The sequence below is a fragment of the Equus caballus genome, chromosome 11, assembly GCF_041296265.1.
Source record: "Equus caballus isolate H_3958 breed thoroughbred chromosome 11, TB-T2T, whole genome shotgun sequence".
Lineage (NCBI taxonomy): Eukaryota > Metazoa > Chordata > Mammalia > Perissodactyla > Equidae > Equus > Equus caballus.
In genome coordinates, this window is record NC_091694.1 from 23903189 (window position 1) to 23926830 (window position 23642).

A 23642-nucleotide genomic window follows, 5' to 3' on the forward strand; every position below is an offset into this window, starting at 1 on the left:
CTAAAATCTTGACTAATTTAGGCACCATAGTCTGATGCTTTGGGTCTGTAAAGATGTTAATCCAACCTTTTCTGTATCAGATGTTTTAATTTATTGTTTGTCTTCCAAGTAGCTATCTAATAGTTAATATACTCATTTTACAGATGAGAAAGCAGGCTCAGAAAAATTAACTAAATTAGTTATACAGCAAATAACTCTCAGAACCAGTGGTCAATCCAAGCTTGCCAGTCTCCAAAACCTGTGTTATTCCCATTAATTGTCATGTCTCAGTGAGAAGATCATACAGTCAGACTGGACCCAGGCAACAGCTTTAAAGATATTTAGTAATTTTCCTTTTTCCAAATACTTCTTGGTTAAAAATTTTGGTGGAAATCAGAAGGTTGGAAAGAAAGATGAATGTGTTGATACTTCCTATAGATAATTTTATATTATTTTTTATTAGTGGGAAGCTGTAAAGTCTTTTACAACAGTGGATGGTGGTGGGTGAATTTTTAACTTGCAGTTTCTAAGGATGGATTTCAGGGCACAAGGAACTCCTTGAAATTACTTGTAAAGAATATATCTCGGGGCAGCCCCATGGCCGAGTGATTGAGTTCTCACGCTCCGCTTCGGCGGCCCAGGGTTTCATGGGTTCGGATCCTGGGCATGGACATGGCACCGCTCATCAAGCCACGCTGGGGCTGCGTCCCACATGCCACAACTAGAAGGACCCACAACTAAAATATGCAACTATGTACGGGGGATCTTTGGGGAGAAAAAGGAAAAATAAAATCTTTTTAAAAATAATAAATAAAATAGGGGCCAGCCCGGTGGCGCAGCGGTTAAGTGCGCACGTTCCCACTTCTCGGTGGCCCAGGGTTTGCCAGTTCGGATCCCCAGTGTGGACCTGGCACCACTTGGCACGCCATGCTGTGGTAGGCATCCCACATATAAAGTAGGGGAAAATGGGCACGGATGTTAGCTCAGGGCCAGGCTTCCTCAGCAAAAAAAGAGGAGGACTGGCAGTAGTTAGCTCAGGGCTAATCTTCCTCAAAAAAATAAATAAATAAATAAATAAATAAAATTACCTGATGAGAATTGAATCTCTTCTTACTAGATACTAGTTTTAGGATCTCAGAGTTGGGTTTTTTTTTTTTTTTTCAAATAAGACATGATCTTATCTTTTGCGATAATGAAAAAATACTCACCCAAGATGGACCATACATTCTTGTAGCAACCCTGATGCATGCAAAGTGGTCAAGGTGTTTGGTTTCAAATGCAAGAGTATGAGAGAAGAGATCCTGGTGTTAGTAAAACATTGGGCCAAACAACTACTTTCCCGGGAAACCAAATGACAGGATTGGTCGTTGTACTAGGACGTTTGATGGCAAACATTGTGATAGATGGCAGTTTCAGAGAAAGGGAAGTCGATTGGGTTGTTACTGCCATTTGTAAAGAACTCTGATCGCTCCTCTGATTCCATCCTGGTGTCTGGCAGCTGTAGCTTTCACTGCTGAGCTTTGGTTCCAACATTGGGGTGGAATTTGCAACAGAGAAGGAACATAGCTTACTATCATAGCCTGTGCTTTCTCAGGGAGGTTGCCAGCAACTGACAGCAGACATGCGATCCACCAATTAAGATGACAACCCAGAAGAAAAAAAAATTACGTCTTGCCATGGTTTGGCTGACCATACCAGTGTGGTCCTCTGAGACATCCACCTCCCTCCCACCTCAACCAACCGTAACCTTTATCATCAATTTGACAAATTGTGCAGGTTTATTACACTGCAATTTCAATCATTGGGGTTGAAATACTAATCTTATGGATACTCTCTTCTTGGTGCTTATTAGACTTCTGAAGAAGTTGAGACGAAGAAAACAGTATACTAAATGATGGTTTAATGGGAGAAGTCTCAAGACAAGAACATAGAATACAAGATGATGGAGAGAAACAGTTTATAAGAAAAAGTACAAAACATTTAACATGTTTGAGATGAATGAGGATGGATGAGATGACTGTTGCTTTCCTCACGGGTCAGTTCCGTCTTCCATCAGTGGAGCTCTTGAAAGTCGGAAGAATGTGAAGCGGTGTGGTAGGATGAAGCTAATGCTGTGGCCTTTACGAGTGGAAAGAAGTGCGGGCTCATCCTTCATTCTTACAGTGATCATAGAGTGCACAGACTCTACTGGAGAGAGCAAAACAGTACGTGGCTTACATAAGGTCTCTTGGCTACCAAATCTGGTCTTCTCTTCCTACCCCTGCTGACACTGTTATTTCTTATTTTCAGCAAATGGAAGGTTTTACCTGTGTGTCCAAATACAGTAGCCACAAGCTGCTTAAGTTTAAATTAAATAAGTGTAGGTATTTAAGTTGAAATTAAATAAAAAATTAAGTTCCTCAGTTGCACTAGTCACATGTCAAGTGCTCAGTAGCCACATATGGCTGGTGGCTACTGTGTTGGACAGCACAGAGATCATATCCATCACTGAGGAAAGTTCTATTGGTCCACCCTGTTCTCACTCTTTTTTTTTTTTTTTTTTTTTTGGTGAGGAAGATTGCCCCTGAGCTAACATCTTTTGCTAATCTTCCTCTTTCTGCTTGAGGAAGATTGTCACTGAGCTAACATCTGTGCCAATCTTCCTCTTTTTTGTATGTGGGATACCACGACAGCATGGCTTGGTGAGCAGTGTGTAGGTCTGTGTCCTGGATGTGAACCTGCCAACCCCGCGCTGCCGAAGTGGAAAGCACAAACGTAACCACTAAGCCACTGGGCCGGCCCCAGTCCACCCTGTAGTACATCCAGCATATGCAAGTGTATTTTTTGTGTGTGGTAGAAAATAGTTACATAATATTTGTTTTTCTTTACCAACCTCATAGTAACAAGTTTCTATTCATCTAAGAAATTGTGTCACTAACCCCCATCCACTTTAAATTCAATTTCTGTTCGCAAATGTAATATATATTCATTTTGAAGGGAAAAAAAAAAAAAAACCTAGTGACTATCCCTTCCTATAAACCCACCTCCCAAAGACAATCCTGACTACTGGATAAGTCTAGGGAACATTCTGCCTACATATTCTTCCAGCTGCTTTTATAATCTAGTTTATGCATTCAATTATTTCTGGTAATAAAGATACACTGTGCCCTCTTTGCTTGTTCCCCCTTGTAACAGCGCCACACATTTTTATTCTTCTCACACAGCTGTGTGTGCCAGGCTCAGACCTGCGACCCTCCTGTCACGCTCTAAGTCATGAAGCATCGTCACCAAAGATGGCTTGAGAGCAAAGTAACAGTTGGCAAATGCACACCTTGAGAAGCGTTTCTTCCTCGTTTAGATTCATTGGTTCCTGAACGTTTTCCAGCCTGACTGCCTGATGTGAAATGCCAGTTCTGTGGAGTGCACACATTTGAGGAATGTGGCTTTAAGCTCCTGGCTCAATTAGTTTAAGTGGCTCGTGTAATGAATTCACTCCATGTTCTTTCCTCACTGGAGATGTGAACTGCACTATATTTGGAACTAACATTTGCAACCCTATACGCTGCTGCCTGGGTGTTTAGCTACACATTTTGGTTGTTGTCACCATCAACTGGATTTAGGGAGTTATATGGTGATGAATTTCACAAAGACTGGTGAGGAGAGATGCAGGTGGCTTTAAAAAAAGTGGGGGGAAAGTGCCCTTCTCGTAGATTGTGATCTGCAGGGAATTCAACTTGCCGTGGTTGTTGAACTGAGGCCGTGAGTTCCGCCCACGGGGCCTGCTTACCTGCTGAATGCCTGCTGCGCGACCTGAGCAACTGTGTCCCTTCCACTCCTGCGTCTGCACCATTAATCTGGTGACTTACCTCACCGCTTCCAACAAATAAAATAAACGTGCCATCTACCTATCAATGACCCGAGTGTGCACCAGACCAAGAAACGACCTCAGGTAAGAAGAGTCTGGGCAGCTTTAAATGTCCCTGTCATCTGTGACCCACCCTTGACCACCTCATATAGGATGCTGGGCAAAGGTTCTCACTGGGATGTGAGCATCACAGAAACAACATAAGAGGCGGGACCAGCACCTGCCTGTTCTAGTCGTTATTGCATGTGATGCAGTGGTGCTGTGCTCTAGCCTCACAACCTGCTACTTCTGATGCGGGAGGTGTGCATTTTGGTCACAAATCAAAGGAGTGGTTGTTGAAGTGTCAGAAGCTTGTCAGAAATGCTCCACAGCACTGGACTTGAGGGCAAGGTTCTGGTGCCTCAGTTCTACTGTAGGATCCAGACAGCAGACAGTGGCTACAAAAGCTTTCAGGGCAAAAGGATATTGCACTAGGCACTGAGGCTGCAGAACCAGATTTGGTCTCTGCCTCATGGAGCTTACAATCTAGCAGGAACAAGAGATATTGAATGAGCACAGAGTAGTATAAGAGGAGCCCACTGTAGCCTGGATGTTAAGGAATTGCTTCCATGAAGAAATGTTAAACTGAGACCTGCAAGATGAGTAGCTGCTAGCCAGGCAGAGAGGAGAGAGAACGTGTTCTAGGAAGAAGACATAGCATGTGCAATGGGGCTGTGGCTGAAAAGAACCTGACCTATTTAAGGAACAAAAAGAAATCCAAAATAGCTGGACAAAGGAGAGCTCTTGGGAAAGTGGTGAAAGAAGGATGGAGAGGTAGGCAAGGGCCAGAGGAGGGAGGGACTTAGGCCACATTAAAGACACTAAGCGTTAGCTAAAGGATGTGGGAAACCATCAGTTTCCTCATCTGTAGAATGAGAATAATAATGGCTATCTGATAGAGTTTCCAAGGGACAAAATGAGAAGAATACATGAAAGGTGGTTGTAAGTTATAAAGCATTACAGGAATACTACTAATGTTATAATATTATTAGTAGTCACAGTAAGCTGCGCTACCTTCTTAAGTAATACAAGTCAGTCTCAATACAATACAAGTCTCCTTCTAAGTGGAAATATGAAATAGTTTATAAAACCCCAACTTACTCAAGGGAACTGATGGAAAGGTCATAAGTTTACTTCAGTCGAAACCTCCCGTGTGAGGTTCATGAAGCCCAAGGGTGAGCCCAGCTGTTTGGAGCAGGATCACACCATTTCTGGCCGTGTGTATTTCTCAAGGCCACACCGACTCTCCAACGCCGCCTTCAGAAAAGGTCAGTCTTCCGCCTCTTTCTCAAACCCACCGGGGCAGAACTGCTAAGACATTCTCTCCCCGTGATTTCTTCCAGCCAGACTTGGGCCCAGCATCTCCTAGGTCAGCCCTGGTAGAAGCTGCCACCATTCCAAAAAACATGACACTCCTCTGAGCTGCTTATGGCTGAAGAATTATCCCAATTAGCACCTGTATTACATTTTAGGAAAAATTCAGCACCTTTCCAGACCCGTGATGTTTTATTTTTACAATGGTTCTGTGAAGTAGGCACAGTCAAATCTCACAGAATGGATGTAAAACCTGGGGTTTAGCTCTCCAATCTGACCAGGAGGGATATACTATCGTGGAGAACTTAATGGTTCATTTTGGGCCATTTCCTATCAGCCTGCAGCACACAAAACATCACCCAAGTGCAGAAGGGCAGAGCTTTCGCATGTGTGGGCATTTGATTTAAGCCACCTTACCACAACCCTCTTCCCAGCTCTGCTGGAACAAACCAGACACACTTCTTCCCCAGACGTCACTGACTACCACAAATGCCCCACAGAACTACACACCAAAGGTTGAAAATTTGCATTTTCTCTTTGACCTCCACGATGCTTTTAAAATCTTTTTGAAATTTAAATACCAGCTTCTAAAAATGATATTCCGCATAAAAATCCAGATTTCCAGCTTTTCATGAAGAGTCAGATCTAGCATAAATGTCTGGAGCTGAGTACTGACATGATCAGCATATTCTACCAGCCCCCACTCTGCCTAGATCCTTTCCGGAGGTCGTGAGACAGGCCCAGAATATCTGAGTTTGCGCACCTGGCCAAGTATTATGAATCCCGTATCCCTCCTCTGTGACCTTTTCGTATGGATAAGGTTTACTCTGTTTGAACATAACTTTGGGAAGGTTTTGGAGACCTTAGTGTAGGTGAGAAAACAAGGGTTGGCCACTCCATTCCGTCTCTGACGGATCTGAAGTTAATTATTTGCAGCTACTTCCCAAGGGTAAAGGTGAAAAGCTTTCTTCTGTCAAAGGCTTCTTTTAGGCCACTCCTTTCTATTGTCTCCTCTGTTCCATTCTGGCCCCTTCATTCATTCATTCAAGATTCAGAACATGTAAAAAAAATATTTATGAAGGTGCGAGGACATTGGCCTCCAATCATTTTTGGAATGAGATGGAGAATTAAAAAAATCATTACTGAGGGGCTGGCCCTGTGGCCGAGTGGTTAAGTTCGAGCGCTCCGCTGCAGGCGGCCCAGTGTTTCATTGGTTCGAATCCTGGGCACGGACATGGCACTGCTCATCAGACCACGCTGAGGCAGCGTCCCATATGCCACAACTAGAAGGACCCACAACGAAGAATACACAACTATGTACTGGGGGACTTTGGGGAGAAAAAGGAAAAAAAAAATTTTTTTAAATCAAAGAAAAAAATCATTACTGAAATCCCACTTCTGGGTATAAATCCAGAAGAACTGAAAGCAGGATCTCGAAGAAATATGTATGCACCCATGTTCATAGCGGCATTATTCACAATAGCCAGAAGGTGGAAGCAACCCAAGTGTCCATTGATGGATGAATGGATAAACAAAATGTGGTACATTCATACAATGGAATATTATTCAGCCTTAAAGAGGAAGGAAATTCTGACACATGCTACAAGATGGATGAATCTTGAGGACGTTACGCAAAGTGAAATAAGCCAGTCACATAAGGGGTCCAGAGAAGTCAAATTCGTAGAGAAGGAAGCAGAGCAGTGGTTGCCAGGGCCGGGGTGAGGGAACATGGGGAGTTGTTGTTAATGGATACAGAGTTTCAGTTTTGCAAGATGAAAAAATTCTGGAGATCTGATGCACCACAGTGTGAATACACTTAGCACTACGGAACTATACACTTAAAAATGGTTAAGATGGTAATTTTTTCTTAACCACAATTCAAGTTTTTTTTAAAAAAGCATCACTGGGAGACTGGAGACCCGGGTTCTGCCAGAGGCTCCAACGCTGCCTTGTGTGACCTTGGGCAAGGCCCTCTCTGAAACCAGGTCCTTTTCTGCACAATGAAACGGTGGAGGAGATGACAGTAAAAACACCAACCTCGGTGGGGGGCAGAGGGACGTGACCGTGCTGTGTGAGCGACTGGACACTCTGCAAATATTGGATGCGCTCGTCATCTTAAACTGGTTTCTGTGGAGACTCAATAAATCTTAGACTAAAAAAAAAAAAAAAAGCCAAGGTCTGTGTTAGGTGCCAGAACCTTACAGAGGAAAGAACAAGAGCCTGTCCTCGAATTGCTCACAGTCTCGTGGAAAAATAAAAAGAGAATTAGGAAAAAATTTACCATATAATGTGTTAAGGGTCAGTCTAACATATGCTGGGTTCAAATATACACAACTTAACTTCCCCATAACGGGATGAAGGTTGGGTATAAACTATGCTACGTTGTCTGGGTAAATCAAAAGTTTTCAGATCAGCAGAACACAAGTTGAAAGCTTCAGACCATCTTTTCCAGGTGTTTAGTCTATAAAAAGAAAAAAATACGCACGTGCGTGTGTGTATACTTTCATCCACCGCCTTTTGCTTAGACCCATTTTTCTTATTGATATTTTAATTCAACAATTTAGTTTATGAATATATTAATTAGCTAATTGAATTTAATTAAATCAATTCCTGTTTAACCAAAAGGGCCCCAGGATAACTGGAACAAAGAGCTCCTGCTGGCTGGAATGTAGTCTGCAAGCAGGAAAGCCCGTGCCTGCTGGGGTTGGTGGAGTTCCATATACTCTGTTTACACAATTACACCTCTGTAAATATTATTCGCAGCCAAGCTATTTAGTCTACTACGATGAAGCTTTGTTTCTTTTTCAGTTTTTTAAAAAACTTTTCCTGGAGTTAATTATTAATGAGGACAAATCAGTTTTTATTTGCTTAGTTTTCCACGTCCCCATGATGAATTTATTCTCCACCATCACCGAAGGTATCAATTTTTCCTCTGTTCCTCTCATCTTATTTCTTGGAGACATCCCTTCTGGAGCCTGCTGTCCTCCTGGTGCAATCTTGACCCATGACTCTCCAGGCCTTCTGCCAGGCCATCTGTCACCCTGGGATTTCCCTTCATCATCATCTTGGGGCTTCTCTTCATTTCTCACCTATGTTGAATATCCTGTTTCCAGAATCACATGTCTTCCTGTTTCTTGGTTTATTCTGTCATTTTGGTGTACCACATCCTCCAATAGTTTCCTGAGAAAGGGTACATTGGTAGGAAGTAAAATTTTTAAGACTTCACGTGTCTGAAAATGTGCTTACTTTATTGAATTCACAATTTGGCTATTTCGTAAAATTATAGGTCATAAATAATCTGAAAGCGTTCCTTCACTGTCTTCCAGCCTGGCTGATGGGAAGCATGGTGCCATTCTGATGGCTGTCCCTTCGAATGTGACCTGCTCTTTCTCTCTGGAAGGTTTTAGTAACCTTCCTCTCTACTCAACGATCTGAAACATAGTGATTTCTTTTACATCCATTATGTTGGGCACTCGGTGGGCCTCTCATTCTGGAGATCTAAGCCATTCAGTTCTGAGATGATTTCTTGAATTATTCCTTTGATGATCACTTTCCCTCTATTTTTATCTGTTCTATTTCTCGTAACTCTTCCTAGTTGAATGTTAGTCCTTTTGGGCTACCTCTAGCTTTTAAAATCTTTTCATGCCTATTTTCCAGCCATTTTTTTTTTAAAGATTTTATTTTTCCTTTTTCTCCCCAAAGCCCCCTGGTACATAGTTGTATATTCTTCATTGTGGGTCCTTCCAGTTGTGGCACGTGGGACACCGCCCCAGCATGGCTCGATGAGCTGCGCCATGTCCGCGCCCAGGACTCGAACCAACGAAACTCTGTGTCACCTGCAGTGGAGCACGCGAACTCAACCACTCGGCCATGGGGCCAGCCCCTCCAGCCATGTTTTTTTTTTTTTTTTTAATTTTTAATTTTATTATTATTATTTTTAAAGATTTTATTTTTTCCTTTTTCTCCCCAAAGCCCCCCAGTACATAGTTGTGTATTCTTCGTTGTGGGTTCTTCTAGTTGTGGCATGTGGGACGCTGCCTCAGCGTGGTCTGATGAGCAGTGCCATGTCCGCGCCCAGGATTCGAACTAACGAAACACTGGGCCGCCTGCAGCGGAGCACTCGAACTTAACCACTCGGCCACGGGGCCAGCCCCCCTCCAGCCATTTTTTTAAGGATAGTTCTTCAATTTTATCTTCTAACCCTTTGATTGAAGTTATTGGTTATCATATTTTTAAGACATGTTTTATTCCCAATGTTCTTTTTTTATAACCTCCTGTTCTTGTTTCATAGACGCAACATCTTCATATCTCTCTGAGAATATTTATCATCTTTTTTTTTTTAAGTTTAGATTTTGTTTTGTTCTGTTCTCTGTGTTGTTTCTCTATTCTCCAATTTCCCTTTTTCTTGTTTATTTGTTTGGTCTTTGTCTTTCACTTTGGAAACTTTCTTAAACTTCCTGTTGATCTTTGACAGTCCATTCATGGTTAAGACTGAGGCACTAAAATTGTCTGAAAGCTCTGCGTTCATGAAACAGTGGTGGCATCACTACAGGGAGCTTTCACTGGGGACTCTCAGGCCTTGGTACCTGCAGTGGGTTGAATGCTGGCCCTCAAAAAGATATATCCACATCCTAATCCCCATAACCTATGAATGTGACCTTATTTGGAAAAAGGGTCTTTGCAAATGTAATTAAGGGTCTTGAGAGGAGACCATCCTGGATTATCTGGATGGGCCTTAAATCCGATAACAGGTGTCTATAAGAGACACAGAGAGGAGAGACCCAGAGAGAGGAGGTGAAAGCACGTGAAGATGGAGGCAGATTGGCGACACAGCCACAAACCGAGGAGCAGCTGGCGCAACCAGGAGCTGGAAGAGCCCAGGAAAGGAAGCTCCCTAGAGCCCCGGAGGGAACCCCACCCTGCTGACACCTTGATTTCCGACTTCCGACATCCAGAACTGGGAGAGAATAAATTTCTTTTGTTTTAAGCCACCAAGTTTTTGGTAATTTGTGACAACAACCCTAAGAAATTAATACAGTATCCACAGGTATTTCCTCTTGGGCTGGTCAAGTTTTCCCAGCGAGAGGTCCTCTAACCTAGTGATTGAGGGCATTAGCCTGGCTGGGAGAATCTTAGGGCCACATGTGACAAGGGGGCCAGAAGGTCTCACCATTTGGTATGCAGTCTTTACTTAATTCCCTGCTTTTCAATACCGTGCAGTATCTTGTCTCTGCTAGGCTTAGCATCCCTGAGTTCAGAGTTTTTCTAGATTGACCTTTTAAGAAGGTGTATTACTCATAGTTTTTTTTTTAATTTTCTATATTTCCTGATGCATTGACATCTTGGGGCCTTGCTGACTCTGGAGAGACTGCCTCTCCCAGGACTAGCCAATTCTTAGATAAACTACCCACCTGCCAGTGCACCTTTTCTATGCAAACCAACCAATGAAAGCCCTTTCCCCAACCACCTGCTTTATCAGGCTCTCACCAGCTCTCACTCTCAGGTCACTTCTTCTGCCCTAGGGCCAAAGGACCAGATAATTAGGGACAGTCCCTATGCCGCAGAGTCCATGAAATTAAACTAGTCAATCTTAAGCCTGCTGACACTGCCTCACACGTTCCTTCCTGTGAAACCACAATAAAGGCTCTGGCCACGTTGTATATCCATACAATGGAATACAACGAAAAGGAATGAACTATTGACATGTGTGGCATCGTCGATGGATCTCCAAAGTATGCTGAGCAAAAGAAGCTAGGCGCAAAAGACTATATACTACATGATTTTAATTATCTAAAATTCTAAAAAACGCAAAATAAAATGTCAGAAAGCAGACTGTGGTTGCAGGATGGAGGGTTGACTGCAAAGGGGCATAAGTTGTGGTGCTGGTAACTAGTTCTCAAAAAAAAAAAAGCCCAATTTCTGGCACTTTCCTTATTTCCGTGGTGTAGACACTCCCACCACGGCCACTTGTGAGCTACTAATGTGACGTGACTAAACACAGATTTCAGAAGAGACGTATGTAATTGGCTCTCCTGAGCTGGCGCCAGGATGCTGACCAGCTTCAGCACATCACTGCGGAAAGGAACGAAGGGGAGGAAGATATTCTCTGTCTTGATTGTGTTGGTGGCAGCACAGATTTATTCTTTTGTCAGAGCTTATCAAACTCTACCCTTAAAATGGGTGCACTTTATTGCACGTAAATTCTCCTTCAAAAAAATATTAGCAACAACCAAAATGCCCAATAAAAACGAACTGGTTCTGTTAGCTTACTGTCTGTCCTCTTGATGGAATACGATTTAGCCATTCGAAGAATTTAGAAGATTTTAGCAACATGGCAAAGTAATTTGCTCTATCACATTTTGTGAAAAAGGCAGAATAGGAAATTTTATTTTTACCATGTGGTTCGCCTATGCAAATTCTGTAGGCAGATGGACAATGTCTGGCTTTTTTTTCATGAGTTGATGTTTTTCTTTGTATTTAAAAGCAATGGCAGGGCTGGCCCTGTGGCGTAGTGGTTAAGTTTGCATGATCTGCTTCGCCAGCTCAGGTTTTGTGGGTTCGGATCCCGGGTGCGGACATACACGCTGCTTATCAAGCCAACCTGTGGCAGCATCCTGCATATAACATAGAGGAAGAATGGCATGGATGTTAGCTCAGGGACAATCTTCCTCAGCAAAATAAAGAAGTAAATAAAAGCAGTAGAGAGCCAGCCCTGCTGGCCTAGCAGTTAAAGTTCAGCGCGCTCTGCTTTGGTGGCCCAGGTTTGGTTCCTGGGCAAGGAACCACATCACTCATCTGTCGGTAGCCATGCTGTGGTGGCAGCTCACATAGAAGAACCAGAAGGACTTACAACTAAAATATACAACTGTGTACTGGGGCTTTGGGGAGGGAAAAAAATAGAGAGAGAAGAGTGGCCACAGATGATAGCTTAGGACAAATCTTTCCCAGGAAGTTAAAAAAAAAAAGTGGTAGGTAGGAAAATGGTTGAGAGCCCAGAACCTGCAGCTGGACTGCCTGGGTTAGGGTTCAAATCCCAGGTGTCACTTCCCAGGTGAGTGGTCTTGAGCAACTAATCTAACCTTTTTGAGTCTTTAATTTCTCAGCTGTAGCAAGGGCATAACACCAGCACCCATCTCACAGGGATGCTGTGAGGATTGAATGAGCTAATACGCGTAAAGAGCTTAGAACAGTACAAAGAGTAAGGGCTTTATTTTCATGAGGCAATGACACTGTTTGGATGATAAAAATGCTTACTATGTGCGATGCATTTTAGGGGATACAGGAATTTACAAGACGTGGCCTCCGACCTCGAGGAGCCTAGCGGTGCTTCTCAACTGCAGGGGGTGAGGGAGTGATTTTTTCCGCCAGGGGACGTTTAGCAAAGTCTGGAGATATCTTTGATTGTCACGACTTGAGAGGGGTGTGCTGCTGGCGTCTGGTGGGTAGAGGGCAAGGATTCTCCTAAAAAATCCTGCAAAGCACAGAACGGCCTCCCCTCCCCCCACAACAAAGAAGTATTTGGTCCAAAATACGAAGAGTGCTGAGGCTGAGAAGCACTGAGTTATAGTCTAACAGGCGAAAAAGATATGTGTGTGCACACCAAGTGCGCAAATGTGAGATAACAGAGAATATATATATTGGTCTCTGCCCCTGGTTCCTGGCACAGAGCTCCTAAGACCCCTGTAAATTCCTAAGTGATAAGAGTACTGGGAGCATCTTTTGTCCAATGAGGTGACTCTGGTGGGCTCCTGGATGGAGGGTGGTCACCAGAAAGACCAAGCCATAATTAGAAGCTTGGAATTTTCAGCACTGCTCCACTCTCCCCTTCTCATGGAGAGGGGATAGGGGCTGGAAATGGAGCCAATAACTGATCATGGCTACATGAGGAAGCCTCTGTTAAAAGCCCAAGAGTAGGGGGTTGGGGAAGCTTCCAGGTGAGTGAGCACATCCATGAACGGGGGCGGGGGGGGGGGGTGCTACACCCCAGCTCTACGGGGACAGAAGCTCCTGCACTCAGGACCCTCCCGGACTTCGCCTTCTGTGTTTCTTCATCTGGCTGGTCACCTGCATCCTTTATCATGTCCTTCAATAAACTGGTAAATTCTAAGGAAGTGCTTCCCTGAGTTCTGTGGGCCACTCTAGCAAATTAATGGATCCCATGGACGGGGTCACGGGAACCTCCAATGTGTAGCCATGTAGGATGGAAGATAGGGGTAGCCTGGTGGCCTACTACTCGGTATTGGCATCTGAAGTGGGGGGCAGTCTCGGGGGACTACGCCCTTAACCTGTGGGAACTGACGCTCCCTCCAAGGAGTACGTCAGAATTGAGTTAAATCGCAGAACATTCGGCGGGTGTCAGAGAATTGTTGGTGGGGGAAAACCCCACACGTCTGGGGTCAGAAGTGTTGTGAGTGTGGTGGTAGTGTGAGGATAAAGGAGACACACAGGAGGGAAAGAGCTTTGCTTTCCCCAAAACAACAAAGCAGACCACTGAGAGTGAGTGCGTACTCAATGAAAGAAAGGGAGAAAGAACAGGAAGATTAGGAGAGCAGTAGCTCGGAGGACAGGATTCCGTCACCGCTGGCCAGGAAGACAGGCCTCAGGGAGCTTCCGGCTTTGCTACCTAGTGGGCACACTTCAGTGATTTTCAATCTGTAGCTGATTCTATTGGTACTTTTTTAAAAACTTAAGTCAAAGTGAAAAGGCTTCACTTCCTTCCGCTTTGCACTCCCAGCGTGAAAACCCATTCAGAGCCGGTTTAAATATGTTTAGCTCATGCTGTTTTTTAACGCAAACTGATAAAGAGCTGAACCAATTTAAAACTCTTAAAAGTACATTTTTGGGGGAGGGTGACCAAAAGTGTTACACACTAATACTCCGCTTTTCATTTAAAATTGAACTATGTTGGGAAAAATATGCCAGTATTTTAAATGGTGGGTATAATTTGGGAACCGGTGATTTCTGCTTTTTAACTCTTGATGCCTTTCAAAATTTCTCCGTTGAGGAGTATATGTGACTTTGATAATTAGAAAAAGAACGAAGAAAAGGAATAAAGGAGGACTGAAAGAATGACAGGAGCAAACGGCCGAGGGCGTGTGCTGTGTGTGCAGGTTCTCTGGCAAGCGCGGGAGGTGGCGGGGTTCGAGGAATTCAATAATTTGCTCCACTTCCATGACGTCTCTGAGGCCCTCCTAACTCAGGGTGCAGCAAGCTTTGCTCTACATTCTTGCTTTTCCTCTTCTTCTTCTTCCTTCTATGTCCCCAGTACTGAGTCCCTTTTCTGCTTTTAGGGGGTGAAGGGGATACAAGAAAAAATCATCACCTATTTTCAGAAAAGTATCCATAGAGGCTTGGTGGTGCCAGGTGCTGTAGGCTCCTTGCCCTTGAACTAACAAATCCTTCTTCAAACTTTCTCCCTATCCCTTTCCCTTGACTTTAAAAAATTAATTTTTAAAATATTTTTTCTGATCAGAAAAGTAATACCAGGGCTGGCCCGGTGGCGCAGCAGTTAAGTGCGCATGTTCTGCTTTGGCAGCCCGGGGGTCACCGGTTTGGATCCCGGGGTTGCTTGGCAAGCCATGCTGTGGCAGGCATCCCACATATAAAGTAAAGGAAGATGGGCACGGATGTTAGCTCAGGGCCAGTCTTCCTCAGCAAAAAGAGGATTGGCAGCAGATGTTAGCTCAGGGCTAATCGTCCTCAAGAAAAAAAAAAATTAATACCTGTTCATTGAAAAAAAACTGGGATACACAGAGAAGAACCAAAAAATAACATAAAATCATCTGTAATCCCGCCATCCGGAGACAGTTATTATTAACATTTGGTTTCCACACTCCCAGTCTTTTTCCTATTCCTGGATACACAGATATAACAGATGCTCCTCTTCTTTGAACAAAACAGGACATCTACATGCAATCTGCAAAACTTTTTTATTGAAGTATATCATACCTATAGTCGAGTGCACAAAATGCATGAATCTTAAGGGTGCAGCTTGATGAATTTTTAACATAAGCACCTACAATTATTATAACTTGCTTTCTGTCCTTGGCAATCTATTATGAGAATTTTCTACATGATTAGGTGATCTACAGCATAATTTTTTTTCCAGTCTTTTCTTTTTTCTTCTTCTTCTTCACCCAAAGCCCCCCGGTACATAGTTGTATATTTTTAGTTGTGGGTCCTTCTGGTTGTGGCACGTGAGACGCCACCTCAGCGTGGCTTGATGAGCAGTGCCATGTCCATACCTAGGATTCGAACTGGCAAAACCCTGGGCCGCCGAAGCAGAGCACAGGAACTTAACCACTCGGCCACAGGGCTGGCCCCTACAGCATGATTTTTAATGGCTAACTACAATTATAACAGTTCATCAGACCAATGTATTATAACTTAACCTACCATTGTTAGATATTTAGGTTGAGTCTAGCTGTTAACTATTGCGTTAGTTTCTTAATGCTGCGGTAACAAATTACTATGACCTTAGTGGCTTAAAGCAACATGAATTTACTCCCTCATAGCTCTGGAAGTTAGGAGTCTAAAATGGGTGGGCAGTGGGGCCGGCTCAGTAGCGCAGAGGTTAAGTGTGCACATTCTGCTTCAGCAGCCCAGGGTTCACCAGTTCAGATCCCGGGTGCGGACATAGCACCGCTTGGCAAGCCATGCTGTGGTAGGCATCCCACATGTAAAGTAGAGGAAGATGGGCATGGATATTAGCTCAGGGCCAGTCTTCCTCAGCAAAAAGAGGATTGGCAGCAGTTAGCTCAGGGCTAATCTTCCTCAAAACAACAAACCAAATAAATTTTTAAAAAACCAAAAAAATAAAATGGGTTGGCAGAGCTGTGTTCCTTCTGGAGGTTTTCTGAGAGAATCTGTTCCTTGCCTTTTTGTTTCCAGAGGTTGCTGACATTCCCTGGCTCCATCTCTCTCTGGCCTCATCACGTTGCCTTCTCTCTCATTCTCCCCCCTCCCTCTTATAAGGACCTTTGTGATTATGGGGCCCATCCAGATAATCCAAGCAAATCTCCCCATCTCAAAATTCTCAGTTCAGCCACATCTGCAAAGTCCCTTTGGCCCCGTAAAGTAACACATTCTCAGGTCTAGGGACTAGCACATGGGCATCTTTGGGGGAACATTATTCCGACTCTGTTGTTAGCGCCCTGGAGCCCATTCTGACTCCTGGTGACCCTGTGGGCAGCAGAGCAGAACCCTGCCTGGGCTTTTTGCGTCACCCTCTCCCCTTCTGGCGCTCTATCAGACAATGCTCCGCCGCCATTCATGGGGCTTTCGTGGCCACTTTTTCCGGAAGTGGGTATCCAGGCCCTTCTTCCTAGTCAGTCTGGTCTGGAAGCTGCGCTGAAAACTGTCCACCACGAGTGACCCCCTGCTGGTATTTGAAACACCGGTGGCAGAGCTTTCAGCATCACAGCAACACGCAGCCACCTCAGTACGACAGCCGGCAGGCAAGCGATGTGGTTCCTTGAGCGGGAAACGAACGCGGGCCGGAGCGGTGAGAGCGCTGAACCTTCTACGAGACCCCCGGGGCTGGCTTCCGCCTGCCACAGCTACGCCGACTACCACTCTGAGCAGTCCACGCTCCCATCTCTTTTCCTGCCTCTGCTCTTCCTCCTCTTCTCCCTCTCACCCTTATTGCCGGCTGGTTTAGAACCCCATCTCCATTCCTGACTGGCAATGGATTTAGCTCAGGGCCAATCTTCCTCACCAAACAAAAGAAAAGAGGCTGTTAGCTCAGGACTGGTTTTCCTCAAGCAAGCTAAAAACAAAGGGCCAGCCTGGTGGCATAGTGTTAACTTTGTGTGCTCCACTTAAGCAGTCCAGGGTTAGTGGGTCCAGATCCCAGGTGCAGACCTACACACTGCTCATCAAGCCATGCTGTGGAGGCATCCCACATACAAAATAGAGAAAGATTGGTACAGATATTAGCTCAGTGACAATCTTCCACATCAAAAAAAAAAAAAGAAAAAGAGGAGGATTGGCAACGGATGTTAGCTCAGGGCAAATCTTCCTCAGCAAAAAAAAAAAAAAAGAGTCAAAAACAAACACAAAAAACCAAATGTTTCTAAAACTAGATTCACAACCTCTCCCCTAACCTCTATCCCACCTTCCTGCAACTTTTCTTATTTATTTTTATTTTGACATTTTTAAAAAATTTTATTGAGGTTGTATTGGTTTATAACTTTGTGTAATTTCAGGTGTACATTATTATATACCAGTTTCTGTATAGACTGCATCGTGCTCACCACCAATACTCTAGTTTTTGTCCATCACCATACATATGTGCCCCTTTACTGCTTTTGCCCAACCCCCCAGCCCCTCCCCTCTGGTAACCAGTAATCTGTTCTCCTTATCCATGAGTTTGTTTTCCACATATGAGTGAAATCATATGCAGCACCTTGTTTTCAAAATGGCCCACTCTCAAACACTTAAGATAGAGACCTAGGACTCACTTGTCATTCTTCCCTCTCCTCTGTACCTAATCAGCCACTAAATCCCATCAATTATTTTGGGACTTGGCATTCCTCCAATATTATCACCTAATATCTTGACTGTTGCTAAAGTGTATAATCAGAAGGCTTTCTCCCATTCAAATCATACTCTGTAGGAGTGGATTATCCTCTCCTCCAGGAAGCCCTCTGTGACTGCCCCTTCCTGGGATACCATCTCCCCCTCTAGAGGAAGTAACCCATAATTAAGTGTCCACTATGTGTTCAGCTTTTTCAAGTATTTTATTTTTTTGCTGAGGAAGATTGTCCCTGAGCTAACATCTGTGCCAATCTTCTTCTATTTTGTTTGTGGGAGGCCGCCACAGCTTGGCTGCTGACAAGTGGTGTAGGTCCGCACCCAGGAAACAAACCTGCACCACTGAAGTGGAGCATGCTGAACTAAACTGCTAGACCATGGGGCTGGCCCCTTTTTCAAGCATTTTAAAATCTGATCTTAGGGGCCGGCCTGGTGGCACAGCACTTAAGTGCACACATTCTGCTTTGACAGCCTGGGGTTTGCTGGTTCAGATCCCGGGTGTGGACATAGCACTGCTTGGCAAGCCATGCTGTTGCAGGCAACCCATGTATAAAGCAGAGGAAGATGGGCACGGATGATAGCTCAGGGCCAGTTTTCCTCAGCAAAAAGAGGAGGATTGGCAGCAGATGTTAGCTCAGGGCTAATCTTCCTCAAAAAAAAAAAAATTCCAAAAAAAAAATCTTAAAAGTATGGTTTTAATGTTTACAGATGCGGAAACTGAGAGGCAAAGTAACTTATGCAAGGTAACAGAGTAACAGATGGCAGGACAGGAACCTTTCCTGGTCTGACTGACTCCAATGCCAAGCTTTTTGTCTCTATTCCACATGGTCTCCCTAGCGTTAATGCCAGTGGTCCCAAACCGTGGCTGTTCATTAAAACCACCCGGGGCACTGATTCTGAAGACCCACACCAGAGCTACTAGGAAGACTCTGAAGGTGGGGCCCAAAAATCTATTTTCCAAATTCCTATACTCTTCATTTGACATATATTCTTTGTTACTTATTACTAATTAGTATGTTCAAAACATCTGCTTTATTCACAACTTCGACTAGGACAGGAAATACTGTCCTGCCCACCCTTGTGACCCACCCGGGACCTTTACAGAGCAGGCACTTGCAAACATTTGTTGGCTGTTTAAATGCTGAGCTGTGAGGTACACTGGGAGCTACACTGTTACAAGAGTGCAGACAATAACAACAACAGTATAACAGCCAGCACTTCCTGAGCCTTCCTCAGATGCCAGGCCCCCGTGCTAACTTCTGAGGACTTCGCAATCACCCTACGAGGCAAGATCAGGACACGATTTGCAGAACCCCTTGTTAAAAAATCATCCAGCATTTCAACATGGCGACAGCAGAGCATTAAACCAAGCGAGAGGCCAGCCCCTCTAAGTGCCTGCATGACCCTGCAGGTCTCACACTTACGAAGCCAACCCCCGGTGGGATTACTACCCCTATTTTACAGAAGAGGAAATTGAGACACAGAGGCATGAAACAAGCATTCCCAAGGTCTCACTGTGCCACCCTGGTCAGAGAGGGCGTCGCTGCAAAGCCCTCCAGTCCCTCAAAGTCCGCCTCAAATCCGCCCTCGTCTACCCAATGTTCTCATAACTAAGGGAGGAAAAAAGAAACCTCTCTTTGTCCTCTCGAATTTTAGCTCCGTGACAGCATTTGACTTGTACCTTTCTTATGGCCTTTATCATATTCTCATGTTATACTCGAAATGCCCTAGTGGGGGGAGACATCCAATAAGTTAACATAGTTGAATGAACAAATGAACAAGAGTACAACCTTGAAGACAGAGAAGGACAAGGAGGGAATTCTAGGCAGGGGACAGGCCAGGACAGGGACGAGCACCGCTGCAGGACACAGAGAGACGGTTGGCTTGACTGCAGCAGAGGTACTTGTGGGGGCTGGTGTGGATAAGACTGGAAAAGAAGGTGAATTAAGCTATAAAGTGCCTTTAACAAAGCTAGACAGTCACTTCGTGCAGGCCATAAGGACATGTCACATGTGTAGTTATGTACGCTTCAACCATTTCACAAATATTTCACACCCACTATGCGTGAGGCACAATTTTAAGCAACAAACAAGACAGACAAGATCCTTGCTCTCATGGAACTTGCATTTTAGTGGGGGCAGGGACAGACAGCACAAAAAAGATAATTTCAGGTATTGAGAAGTGTTCTGAAGATAATAGGAAAAGGCCCTGTCATAAAGAGATTCTGTGGAGGGCCCGTCCCCGTGGCCTAGTGGCTAAGTTCAGCACGCTCTGTTTCAGCGGCCCGGGTTCAGTTCCTGGGTGCGGACCTGCACTGCTCTATTAGCGGCCATGCTGTGCTGGCAGCCCATATACTAAAAGATAGAGGAAGATTGGAATGGATGTTAGCTCAGGACAAATCTTCCTCAGCCAAGAAATAAAAAAAAGAGTATCTGTGGAAATGACCTTAGATAGGGTGGTGAGGGAAGGCCTCTCTGAAGAAGTGACATCTCAACCGAGGTAGGAATAATAGGAAGGAACAGCCAACGCCAAGGTCCCCAGACACACAGATCATGCTGTGTTCTAGGAACAGAAAGAAGGCAGGAGCCTAGTGTGAAGAGAAGGTCTGGGGAGATGAGAAAATTGTTTGATGATCACAGTCTTTCTGCTTCTGGGGGTTGAAGATCAAAGGGCCACGTCTCAGCCGCTTTTCTGCGAACATTCTCTGTCCTAAGCTATTTGGGAGAAGTGTGGAAGTTGGAAACAGCGACGAAGCTCGCCCCACTACCAAGCAGGGGCTCTCAGTCCTCCAGACGTCACATTCACCTCCATCCCTCCTCAGTGCTGGCGAGGCCGAGGCCGGCTCTGCTCGGGCGGAAGGGGCACAAGGCCACAGCCTCCCCTCGCAGCCAGTCTTCTCACACGTATGCGTTGTGGGGTGTTGGGGGTCTGGGTGGGGAATCGCCAACTGATCCGTCCATCACGAATTCACGTGCTTCACAGACTATGGTGAGCATCTTGGGGCACGAGACACCTGTACCGAGCACCTTGGAGGGGCTCCCGTTTATGCTCAGACCACCCAATGGTGCGGCACAGATGCTCCCCTTTCACAGACGCAAAAGGTCAAGGAACTCGTTCAGGCTCCTACAGCAGGAAGCGGTGGAGTAAGAAGAGAACTCTGTGTTTCTTTTTAATTTCAGAATTTGTTCACTGGACGTGAACATTCCTGACATTCAAAAAGTCATAGAGAAAACATATTAAAACCTGCATCCTCCATACACAACTCAAGAAATACAGCTCAGAGGGGCTGGCCCCGTGGCCGAGTGGTTAAGTTTGCGCGCTCCGCTGCAGGCGGCCCAGTGTTTCGTTGGTTTGAATCCTGGGCGCAGACATGGCACTACTCATCAAACCACGCTGAGGCAGCGTCCCACATGCCACAACTAGAAGGACCCACAATGAAGAATATACAACTATGTACCGGGGGGCTTTGGGGAGAAAAAGGAAAAAATAAAATCTTTAAAAAAAAAAAAAAAAGAAAAGAAATACAGCTCGTACCTCCCCCCGTTCCACTAAACCATGTGGCCTCCAATTCCTCCCACCTGGGAAACACTGCACATGGCATCACCATCCACTCCCCAGTGCAAGCCAGAAATCCAGCAGGCACCAGGGACCCCTCCCTCTTCTGCCAATCAATTACCAAGTTCAATTAATTTTGATACCTGTTTCTACTACCTTTACCCTTCTCCTTTCTACAATATCATCTCTTTTCAGGGTTACTGCAATGGCCTCCTAACTGGATTCCCTGCATCTACGCTTCCCTTTTTCCAGCCTAATCTCCACATTACAACCACCAACCTTCTCAAAACCTTTGAAGAGCTGCCCTTTGCTCTTAGGATACTGATAAAATCATTTGCATGGCACACAAGGTTTCATATGGTCTTTCTCCTACTCAACACTCTAGCTTTATCTCATTCCCTCATTCTCTGTGTTTTGGGGGTACTGACCCTCTTACAGTTCCTGACAATCCCCAAGCTCCCACCTACCACAGGGCTTATGCACATGCTGCTCCTCCCTTCTCCACCTGAATAATTCTCTTCCTTTTCTCAGGTAAGCTTTCCAAGTCCCCTGAGTCATTCTCTGGCATCTGTCACTTTTACAATTCACATTTGTTTGTGAGATTAACTGATTAAAGGCTTTCTTCCCTAATATGCTAAGGACCAAGAACCACTCAGTGAGTACAAAATACACACTAAATAGATAATAGCCAATATATATATATAAGATGCCAAGCAGTGTTCCTAGTCCTTAACACGTAATTAACTCACTTAAGACCTTGCAGAAGCCCTATATGAAACAGGCACAATTATTAGCCTGATTTTACATACAAGCAAAGTCAGTCACACAAGCTAAGAGGCAGAGCTGGGAGACAAACTCAGGCGTGTTTCTGGAGTGTGTATGCTAAATACGTTATGACGCCTCACTACCACCTGAAGAGGACAGGCTAGTGTTGAGTGCTTTGGATAGGGACTAGACAGCACCAGTAGTAACCTAGTTCAACTAAAAAGTCACTTCACTCGGCTTTTGGTAAGGATCTTATGTTTGACTGGAACTTTGCTGCAAAACATTTATCTTCCCAGCATCTTATTCCAGCTACTTTAAACATCCATTTGCCCTCACTGGGATCATTGTGACTGATGCTGAGAGGAGCGGGAGGCTCAGCACACTGTTAGGGAGCAGGGGAAGCTGGCTTGGAGTGAGACAAAATTATGGATCATCTGTAGCATGGGTAATCCGTATAAGGACTATTCAAAGATTTTCAAGGATGTCATCTCACTTAACCCTCATTGATTCCCCATAAAGTCACACACACGGGGCAGTTCTTCCTCAGTTAATAGACGAAGCAAAAGGCTGCGGTTAGGAGGACTGCTAAGCCGTAGGAAATCAACCAGTCACGGGATAAGGGGAGGAATGGTGTCCCCACACTTCCAGCTTCAGAACTGCAAAGGGATCTCGAGCAGAGAAAGACCCCTTCTGTCTCTTTTAAGGACTGAAGGTAGCTGGCCCAGCTTTCCTAATTCTCGGGGGGAACCTCTGCGAGAGGACAGGCTTCCTCCTAGTATGACTAGAATAGGGCAATTATTCCACAATCTCAAGCTACATGGTAAAGAGCTCTATACGCTAGCTACATCCAATTAACCCTAGATCAACAGGATGAAAACGTAATAATTCAGGAAATTCTTCACGGGGAGCCCATGTACCAACGTCAGGGGAAGTCAAACCGTATGCACATTTTCTTTCTGTGCATTTTGCTCAGGAAAAGCCTTCAATAGCTTCCTCCAGGGCTCAGAACTAAATAAGGCTAAGAACCGCGATCCTTTATGTCCGTACGCATTCTTTTTGGCTCACGGTTGTGCCTCTATAGGGGCACCTTCGCAGGATGAAACATTTCTATTCCTTCAATCACCTGGTAGCTACGGATGGGGGGTGGTCTAAGAGGAATCCAAATGCCCATCCCACGTGAGTTAGACCTTAAAACAGCACAGGCCTCAAACCCTATAAATAGATCTAAGAGAAGTGCATTAGCATTCACCTCCTTGGAGAGGCAGCTGCGTTTAAGGCCAAGGGCGGTCAGGAGCGCTTGAGTCCACTCCAGCCCAGGCCACTAACCGCCTGTGTAACCTTGCACAAGTTGCATACCCTCTCTGGGCTTCAGTTTCCACATCTGCAAATTGGAAGTTGAACCGCATGGTCTTCAAGGTCCTTCCCAGCCGAGAGCCTGGTACCGAGTAGGCCTAACCATTAAAGCAGCTTCCTGTGGGCGCGGTGCAGCGCTTTAACGGTCCCCCCCTCCCCCGCTTGGGCCCGCGAAACCTTCTCCAACACGCCCCTCCGGGTGACGGCGCTTCCCCAACCGCAGCCCGCGCACGGCTCCGCCCCTTCCCGGAGGCGTCCC

The 23642-nt window shown here is 45.1% G+C and overlaps 1 long non-coding RNA gene across 1 annotated transcript; it reads right to left on the reverse strand.

Moving 5' to 3' along the window:
- Positions 1-1864: 1864 nt before the first annotated feature.
- On the reverse strand, positions 1865-23621 carry LOC138916137 (uncharacterized). The gene is made up of 2 exons (XR_011422914.1): positions 23387-23621; positions 1865-2166 (listed from the first exon to the last, which is right to left on the reverse strand). It is a non-coding gene; the product is annotated as an uncharacterized lncRNA (long non-coding RNA).
- Positions 23622-23642: the final 21 nt, after the last annotated feature.